Source organism: Microtus oregoni, unplaced genomic scaffold (genome assembly GCF_018167655.1).
Source record: "Microtus oregoni isolate MIOR12 unplaced genomic scaffold, Mior012 000006F_ref0000085, whole genome shotgun sequence".
NCBI lineage: Eukaryota > Metazoa > Chordata > Mammalia > Rodentia > Cricetidae > Microtus > Microtus oregoni.
Window position 1 is genome coordinate 34,486,690 of NW_024543065.1, and position 8,617 is coordinate 34,495,306.

The window sequence follows — 8,617 nt, forward strand, 5'->3', positions numbered from 1 at the left end:
CGGGGTTGATGAAAGAGGAGCAGAGACTTAGAAGGGTAGGACCAGAGGCGTGTGGGGATGGGGTAGGGTGGGAGGTGTAGTAAATAGGGGCAGCGGGGCTGCGTCCCCAGCACCCCGGCTGCCTGGCTAGCTTATGCCCGAAATAACAACACACAAACTGTATTCATTTAATCACTGCTTGGCCCATTTCTATCTAGCCCTTACTGGCTAATCCTGATATCCCAATCAACCCATTTCTAATAAACTGTAGCACCGGTCTTACCGGGAAGATTCTAGCCTATGTCCATCCTGGGTCAGAGCTTCATAGCATGCATCTGCCTGTGAGCAGGGCATGGCGTCTCTCTGAGGCGTCTGCTCCCGAGAGGAGAGCTGTGGAGTCTGAGCTCACTTCCTCTTCCTCCCAGCGTTCTGTTCTGTTTCCTCCTCCCACCTATCTCTAACCAATGAGAGCCAAGCAGTTTCTTTTTATTTAACCAATGGCCTTCCTCCATCAGGGAGGTAGGTAGGGTGGGGTGTGGTGCTTTACCCTGTCCCTCAGCCAGTCAGAAGCAGGTGGCTGGTGCCTATGGGAAGCCAGTGGGGAAGAGGCTGAGCGGCTGGCTCTCGTTGGTAGGGAGCGGAGATCTGTAGTCATCAAAGTTCCTTGGGATGCTGCCACTGGTGGAGCCCAAGCTGTTACTCAAAGTCTCGATGCTTCCCTCTCGCTGAAGTTCTGTTCCAGATCCTACAGCATCGCGGCTTGGTGACTCAGCCATGGCATCTTCGAGCCGTTCCTGGAGACCCTCCTCTGTGTGCTCCCTGGAGGACATGTCTCGAAGGCCAAAGCCCTCAGGCCAGCTCCCACACACCTCCAGCAGGGTCACGCTCCAGTCGAAGGTACCAGAGGCAGCATCAATCACCGTGGAAACTCCCCTGCAATCAGAGACTGGACGGAATGACCCTGGCATGCTGACTGGGTCAGCGCGGACTGGCTGGATCCTGAGACTGTTTAGATCTAGATCATCTGTATCAAAATCCAAGAGCGGCTGTGGTGCATCGCTCGGCCTGTGAGACTGCATCACAGATGAACTAGGTGATATGACCATGGTCTGGCCTGAGGGGTGGATGGTTTTAAACTGGATCTGGGGACCCATCCACAGGCGTCTGTGGGGTCCAGTGTGTGTTACAATTTCAACCTGGGAAAGCGATTCTTCATTTTCCTGTCCACTATGGTCAGAGGCCAAGCTGTCATAGGACCCATGTCGAGTAATGGGGCCGGGACTTCCAGGGGGAAGCAAGCCAGCAAGCAAGAGCTGGTAGTAGTGCACAGCTTCTGCCGCGAGGTTCGCGTTAAACATTGGCTGTAGCTCGTTTCACTGAGGTGTCCTAACGAGTGTCCAGCTGGCACCGGGTGATGTCATCATCTCCAGCGGTGTGTCCTCACTGATCTTTGGAGCAGTACTGAGCGGCCTGGGCTCAATCGTGTGCTCTACTAAGGTTCCGTAGCAGCTGATGATGTACAGAGATTCAACTACAACTTGTTTGGACTGATCTTTTTCCCGTTTCAGACTTGCATTGTTTGCAAACCACGACCTGGAGGTCCCGAACACTGCAGCGACGCAAAACTCGCCACCCATTCATTTGCTCAGTGAAATTTGTGGAGGTGGTTTAACTTTGCCAGTGCGTTTGGTGATGGTCCCCAACGTCATTGGCTGCTTGATTTGTGCTAGAGGAGTCATTACCATCAGGCTCAGGAAGGGAGAAAGTCTGGGTTTGCCAGGATTGTTGTTGGTGAAGTTATTGTAAGAGTCTTGGGGAGCCGGAAGGACTGCTGGATAAGCCTGGAACAGGACTACAGCGGCCACCTTGCTTAGATATCAGTTACGCTTAATCTCATCCAGCCCAGTACTTTTCTGGAACCGGCTCATGCGATTCACTACTCGTGGTGACATGTGTGTGCGGACACAAGGCTGGCCACCGTAGGGATTGATGGGGAAAACGTGGGAAGTACCCCGGAGGGTACTGACCACCACCCAGCGACAATCATGGCTGAAACAGATGTCCTGAAGTTTGGCTTCGGTTTCTCTCCTGTGAAGAGTATACAGATGATGGACAGCACTTTGGGATGATGACCAGGGATGAGTAAGAATCTGGAAGACATGAAAGTCATGGCCAAAAGTGTCTGTTGTGACTAAAAGCATTCCACTAGTATTAAAAGCCATACAGCACACTGGCTTCTCATGGGCAGGGAAGTGGGCCACAATGCCATCGCTGTCTGAATCCTCATTCACAAGCACCTGGCCCTCGCCAACTGTCTCGGTGTCTATGACTGCGATGATGCCCAGCACCAGGGGGCTCCGCCTGGAGTTGCTCTGGACAGCAACATCATCTTCTGTCACCCCCGAGGGCAGTGTGCCTTTCAGCTGCGTCACCACCTTCCCAAACATCGTCAGGCCGCTCTTCAGTGTCTGCTAACTCAACGAGAAAGGTTCTGAGAGAGCAACACCATTAGCGCTAATGGCTAGGGTGACAACTGATAAGGCAGAGAAAGGTTCAAAATGACGAAGGACCCTGCAGCCGATTTCTTTAGCGGCACTAATGACTGTAGTGGTGTAATACTGAATGTTGTCTCCACAGGCTCCGCCGCAGGACTGATGAGACATCGAATCAACTTGTTTTCTGCATAAACCAGCCAGCGGGTCCCAAGAGCTATGGGATTCATGTTTGGCCCAGGACAAGGATAACAGCTTGTGACAATGAATAAATAAATAAATAAATAAATAAATAAATAAATAAATAAAAAATTGTGAAAGTACAGCTATCAAAGGCAGCGATTTTCTCCTGCAAGACTACGACGAGGATCTGCTTATTGCAATGGAGATCGAAAATGGGTGTTTTGAACTGAATGGACTTCACCATTTCCCCGGTATGAAGTGAATTCAGGTCCACACAGCAGTACGGTGGTTTTGTGCCCGAAGATCCAATGCTCTTGCAAACATCAAGAAGACGTCTTTTCTCAGCAAAGTTATCACATTTTTGAGCACCCAATTGTGGAGCGGGCAAGATCCTAGCTGCTCGGACTGGGCCATGTATCAGAGAGAAGAGCTCCTGGGCTTCCCCGCTGATAGGGGTGCCCCAGACTTGCATGCCATCACTGTAGTCTATCATAAACAGCAGAGGGGGCTCATTCCCAGTGCTATGCAGTTCATGAAATTCTAAATTCCGTGATGTATCGTTAAGATCTGCATTCTCGAATCTGACCCAGACTATTTTCTCCTTTTCTTCTGTTAGGGGAGTCCCGCTGTGAGCCTGCTGCACAACATCCTGCAGAAAAGTCATGACGCTCTCCTTGTAGGACTGCTTCTTGACAGCCTGAAGGTGAACCACAACTCCAGCAGAACAACTGCTGGGCCTTCGAGGAGAGTCGGTATCCATCGTGTCTCTCATAGGACCTGAGGACAGTTTCTTGCAAGCCCCTCAGGCTCCACTCTCACCAAAGTCAAGGGAACAACACTCTCCACTTCACTTCCAGCCTGGCCACCATTACCCCTGACTGTCCTCTGGCCTCTTGCCCATCTTGCCCGGCTCTCCTCTAGTTTCAATAGCTCTCCTCCACATCCAGTCAACTGGGGCTGGCCCAGCCCTGTCCCCTCATGCTGCCTGTCCCTTTTCCTCTCCAAGCCTCCCCCACACCAAGGACCAGCCAGCCTTCTCAAAGTTTTAGTCTTTAAGTTATATAGGTTTTAAGTATTATAGGTCAATAGTCACTTATGTTTGTCATACTCATTAGGCTAATTAGGTTCTTTAGATACATAGAGATTGTATTCTATATTGTATTTATATAGATAGATAATCTTCAATCACTTCAAAAAACTGTAGAACATGGCATTTAAATAACTTTGGGATCTATTGCCATGAGACATGATTGCTCCTGGCAGCACAAATCTATTTTTAAGAGAACATTTAACACCAAAGATACTGTACTGGGAGCTTGTTTTCTTCTTGGTACAACTGGTCTTTGAGCAAGGAACAGCCAATGCCTCAACCACTGACAAAGTGCATAATATCCTGACTGGTCAAGCAAGACACAAGAAAAATAGACTGTCAAATCTTGCAAGAGCAGATAAGATGGTTTTAAAAAACTTACCTGCCTATGAAAACTGTCTGTCAGTTATTTTAGGCCTTAGCCAAACTTGGTTGCTTCAATATTGCAAATGAGACATTGGGTGATTGTCCAGGTAGCCAGTTGCCTCTATCATCTACTATACATTTTGGAAGCTGCTTAATTATACTTCCTGCCTACTCAACTAATATTATCTCCTTTCTCAGACCTTCAAAAGGTTGAAGATGAGATATTCATAGTTATATTCCTCTTCTGATATAGTCAAACCATTTCTAACACAAAACTTAGACTCAGGATAAAATGATTATTAAAATATTTAGAATATGCTTCTTGCTTGATATTGTTTATGTTGGTTGTAATTCTACTTTTATATTTTATATCTGTTCTTAGTATTTATGGTTTTGTATTGGTTTTGGAACTCTGTTATTTAGACAAAAGGGAAGGTGATGGGGAAACTCCTTCTGCCAATGGCCTTTGGGAGGCTGGACCAGGTTGGGGCATGACTTTTGGGTTCCCAAAAAAGCTGCCTTCTGGCCCAGCTCTGCTCTCTTCTTCCCACACTCCACACTTTGAAAATGGGCCCTCATTCCTGCTCTATGAGTTTTCCCCTCTAATAAAGAAGCACCTTAAAATATACCATTTCAAAGTCAGCTTAGAATTATCTGACTCGTACTTCCCCTGTTTTAAAACATTCAGCTTCATAGGGTGAAATTAGTCTCTGGAAATGTTTTCTTTTTTACTTTTTGAAATATAAATAAATTCAATGTACTACATGATAACTGTATTTCATTGAAATCTGTAGGCGTCCACCTTCTCCAACTCTTATTTCATTACTTCGTGTCATCTCTCACTGTTGGCTAATTTAGTTAGGATTTACCAAAGGACAACACATTGATCACTTTTATACATTATTCTTTTCACCTCTGTTTCAGTAATTTACTTTAACATTTTAAATTTGCATTTTAAAGCATTTGAACCCTGCCTCTTCCAATTTATTTTCATCAGTAAAGAACATAGGGGCTCCATATATTTGTGTTTCCTATAAAATGTGAGCAAGGAAGGACCCAGGTAGTTCTCTTTATAAGTTGAATTCTCTTGTTTTGGAGATATTTCATGTTTAATGTCTCCCCCTGAAAAAATTGCAAGCTTTTTGCCCAGGGTTCACTTTCTGCCCACAATTTTTCAATTTCATCTTTACTTAGTGGTACTACAGTTTCTGCTGGGTCAATCCTTCCCAACTGATGAAGTCTCAATTTTCTTTTTTGTATTAATTCAGAGATCATTTCTTCATGAGTTATCAATTCTTTACTAGGTTTATGTGATAACAAAATTCATTCTAAGATATATTACCTTCACTCTGCATTAAAATTCCTTTGAAAGATCAACAGCTGATGTTCCCTGTTCTTTTATAATCAGAATTGTCGCTGACTTTTCTTTGTAATTCCTTCTAATACTTTTTCCAGAAACATACATTAATACATGGTTTGTTCTGAGATTGGAGGAATATTAATCTGAGTATTTCTTTGCTGTAACAAATCACATCCCCATAAATTTGACATTTTGCTAAACATATAAGTCTCTAATTTTTCTCTTTGACATTCTGGCCATATACATTTGATCTGTCTCACACTTCATTTTATCTACAATAATGTTCCAAACATAAAAACTGACCATTTACCTCCTGAAGAGGTCAATTTGGATGTGAAGCTTCTGGTGCAATTTTTGTGACATCCGTATCTATGTCTACAAAATCTTCAATGATAACATCATTTATTTGTATTTTTAATTTTCATCTTTGTTCATTTAAAATTTGTCAAAATATTTTGCGTTATCATTTTACTTGATTTCTTTGTTCTCTCCTCTATATCTTTTCTACCATCCAGAATAGTATGGCTTCTTATTATAAACATTTGACTCTAATTTCTCAGGTAAGGGGTTTCCTCCATGGATACAAGAAATGAATGAACTGAAGTTGGCATTGGGAATTGTAAGGGACACCTCAAGGAGTTTCCTGATGGCAAGAGGTTATATTAGCTATTCCTTGTTGACTTACATTCTTTGTCCAATGCCTACCTTTGTGACACCTTCTGCATAATCCAGAAGTGAGAGATATTCTGTTTAAAATTATGCTTAGAAAAATTGTTTCTAGAAACAACTTGTTTACTGTCCATTTTAAGGTGATCATATTTGCCACAATTGAAACACTTGACATTTCTAATTTTCTTCAATCCTCTGGAAATCACCTCTTCTAACCATGTATCCTCATGGTCATGAAATTCAGTGTTGACTGCATCTGATATGGCTTACTTCTCCTTTTTCAATGTGCATTCACATTTTCAAAAGCCATACATTAAATTATTTTTTCTAGTTTCTGAATCTATTTTGTGCTGAAGTCAGTCTTTGCAAGAAATCTATGAAGGCTTTTATTTGGGCCCTGTATAACTTTAGTAAGTGACACAATTTTCTTTCCTACATCTCTAATTCTGTCTCAAGCATTCAAAGCTGCTGTGTGACATAAATCTAGGGTGTGGTCATCATATAGAGATTGCCTTTATACATCAACATAATTTCCCTTTCCATGAAGTTGGTCTTGGGGGATTTCCATACCAGAACAATTACTGCATTGTTAAATGTTCTTAGCCTCATCTTTCCACAATGTCTTTCATTGTAATTAAGGAACAGGTTCAAAGACAGCTCTAAACAAATCTCTTCAGTCTCTAGAAATAATACTATTACAAGTTGACTATGAGTTTAACATCTGCTTCATAAAATGTTAATACATTCCATATAAGAATAGCATTTCCCTGAATGTCCATAAATCTAACGTTTTCACGGGAGTCCACTTAACTCTAACACAGCTGTTATAGGAGGTTGTTTGTTCCCAGCTTCCCAAACTTAACCACACAGAAACTATTAAGTACAACACTTCTTGGCCTATTAGCTTAGGCATATTTCTAGCTCACTCTTATCTGTTAAATTAACCCATTTCTATTATTTTATATTTTACCATGAGGCTCATGGCCTACCAGCAAGTTTCCAGCTGGTGGCTAGCATCTTTCTCTTCTGAAAGGTCCATGGCATATCACTGACTCCAACTTCTTAGAGTCAATTCTCCCAGCATCCAGTTTAGTTTTCCCCACCTACCTCTATTCTGCCCTGCACAGGCCGTAGACATTGTCTTTGTTAACCAATGGTATTCACAACATACAGGAGGAATTCCACATCACACAGTCTTTTGATATATATCATTTGACAGTTCCTATTAGGTAATTAGATAAATTAAAGTTGGTTGTTGTAAAACCTTAGGCTGTTCTTCTCTAACCTTCAAATGCAACACTAAAATTCATTCTCCATTAAATTCTTCTATTCTTCTGTGAGGATCTATATATCTCTATGAACTGGTTTATTGAGTTTCTCTAAAACCTGTATCTTAGCACTCAAATTAACCAACTTTTTTATTGATAAAACAAAAATAATAAAATTTATAATGCTTATAATTGACACTACCTAAGTTCTCTCCAATTTAGTATTCCTCTCATTTAATTTTTCCATTTTCAAGCGGTCAACCATATTATCATAAAGAATCTTAAATCCCTCCAGAGTAATAGTGTTCCCACCTTTTATATATGGAAAAAACTCTCTCTTTTAACTAATTACATTTTTTAAAGAAATTCCCAATTATTTTACCAAATCTTTCCAAAGTGTCTGTGAACTGTGAAGCATAGATTATCTGGTTATAGAAAATAAACAACAAAGAGCCTGGCCAACAAGAAGTGCCACTGGTAGCATGTAGCCATAAGTTAAAAGTAGCAGCCTGACATGAGTGGACGTAGGGAAGCCTGACTACCCATGGTTAAAATAGAGAGAGAACCCGTAGTTTGAAAAACATACACAGGATTGTGAGGAAAACGCATGTGTGGTACGGTAATATGAGAAATATTAACAGAGAGATAATTTTTATTCAATATAATTAAAATAAAACAATATCAAAAATAAATTATTTCTGAACTTATTATAGGTTCATCTAAGACTGAGTAAACTGTAGTTAGAAAAAAATATTCAATTTTTAACAAAAATGAACCAAACGGAGGCCAAGTAGCTGAAGAGTATAAAGAGAATTGCAACAGTATCTACAGAAAGATATTAAATAGGGCAAAATCAGGTGATCAAAATTGTTTTATAATTTGTTTTATTTTTAAGATAATTCATATAAAACATGAAAAATACAATCAGTTATAAAAATTAATGACAGTGGATCATATCTGGGTATCAGAGAAACTTCAACACTCCTGGCACAATTTAATAAAGATTTAAGTTATTAGGCATACAACCTTTGTAGAAACAAAATCATCAGTCTAACCGAACAATGAATCTTGTGAGCAACAATAATGACTAGCTTTGTGAGATATGCTCACTGGTACAATAGTGGTATGAATACTCTAGGAGTAACCAACAGCATTCTGATTACATTTAAGGTATGGTTCATATTGACATATATTATTTACTCAAGACTAT

The 8,617-nt window shown here is 41.3% G+C and overlaps 1 pseudogene; it reads right to left on the bottom strand.

Annotated features, from left to right (window-relative positions):
* Positions 1-563: 563 nt before the first annotated feature.
* Positions 564-3,426, bottom strand: LOC121449981 (annotated as a pseudogene).
* Positions 3,427-8,617: the final 5,191 nt, after the last annotated feature.